The sequence below is a fragment of the Grammomys surdaster genome, unplaced genomic scaffold, assembly GCF_004785775.1.
Source record: "Grammomys surdaster isolate TR1022 unplaced genomic scaffold, NIH_TR_1.0 62, whole genome shotgun sequence".
Classification (NCBI taxonomy): Eukaryota; Metazoa; Chordata; class Mammalia; order Rodentia; family Muridae; genus Grammomys; species Grammomys surdaster.
Window position 1 is genome coordinate 23383618 of NW_021604564.1, and position 1526 is coordinate 23385143.

The 1526-nt window shown below is 39.6% G+C and overlaps 1 pseudogene; it reads right to left on the reverse strand.

Annotated features, from left to right (window-relative positions):
• Positions 1-1003, reverse strand: part of LOC114616802 — a 69575-nt pseudogene extending 68572 nt beyond the window's left edge.
• Positions 1004-1526: the final 523 nt, after the last annotated feature.

The window sequence follows — 1526 nt, forward strand, 5'->3', positions numbered from 1 at the left end:
CCTCCCCAGTTCTCTTGCTCCCCTCCCCTCTCCTTTCCTCCTCTACCTTTCCTTTCCTTTGTGTTCTTGTCTTTCCTTTCTGTCTCCTCATTCTCCTCTCTTCCTGCCTCCACTTACTTTTTACTCTTTCTGTTTCCACCTTTTTTCCTTCCTTTTGAGCCTATCTCTTCCTCCATCACCTATCCTGTCTCTACCTCTTCTCCTGCCACTGACTGAAACATACAGATCTCTTCTATCAACGTCTATCCAGATTATTATTATTTTTACTTATTTCAAAGCTTCTGTAAAAATGGGTTAGAGACTAAGAAAATATTTTTATTAGTGTTCATTACATTTATGAATTAATCGGTATTCATAGCAATCTGGGCATGCCAAAGGTAGAGATTGAAAGGAAGTAAATAATGGGCTTATGCTCTCTGAATGGAAGAATTAGTCTACTTACGGCAGCTTAGGACAGAATGTAAATGTGCTGTAGCTATCAGGGCATTTGGGATTTTGTCTAAGAATATATATCTAAAAGTTCAGGAAAAATTCTGCATTGCATCACTTCCTCTCTTTGTGATATTTTTAAGGTACTCACATTATCAAGTTTCTGATGATCAATATACAGTGACATGTGAGATGTGCTGAATATCTTAGTGTGACTTTACCTTTGGCATATGCATCATTAAAATCTTAGCACTAGCTGCCTATAGTTACAGAAGCCTGAAGCCAGAAGCCCACAGCTGGGGTGTAAGCTGAGGCACAAGCCAGGCCAGATGTCTGGCTCTACCCACCACCATAGACATTCAAGAACCATATCCTTATGCTGAGATTTTCAGAGCTTGAGATTTTCAGAGCTTGAGAACCCCACCCACGAATTAGTGAGAATCCCCCACTCATAGAGGAAAAGACAAAGGTGCTGTGTCAGATGTCATTGGGGACGTACCTTCTGAGTTAAAGACGTGGCTTGTTTTGTAATGTTAGGCGTAGGGACATCTGGAGCAATTAAACAGATGTGCATGGTTTATGTGTGTGCTTCCCACACTCCCGTTGTTTGTTTAATTCATATTCACACCCTTTAATTTGGTAACAAGAATGTGGCCAAGGCTGGATGGTTTAACAGAAAGAGCTCTGCCTTCAAATCCTAAACCTTGTTTTAATTTCCTGTGGAATTCCTCATCTCTACCCTCAAAACTCACAGTTTTAATCACTCATTGTAATTCTAATTTTCTTGCAATAAAATTTGTAAAGAGGCTGCTTATCACAAAACATGTCATGGAAGAAAATAGTATACTGAGGTGAATATTAAAGAAGATGAAGTGGGAAGATGGAGTTGTAGTTAACTCCGATAATGATTGAGGGCACTGTCTTTTGCACACGATTTTTACATGGGTTCTAGAACTTCAACAAAAGGAGAAAACTTCTATACAGGTTGCATCTGGAAGAAGTGGGATTTTCATAAGATAGAGGAGAGAATGCTGCATAGAATACACAAGAGGATGCTGAATAGGATAGAGAGGATGCTGTATTGGATACAGTAGAGG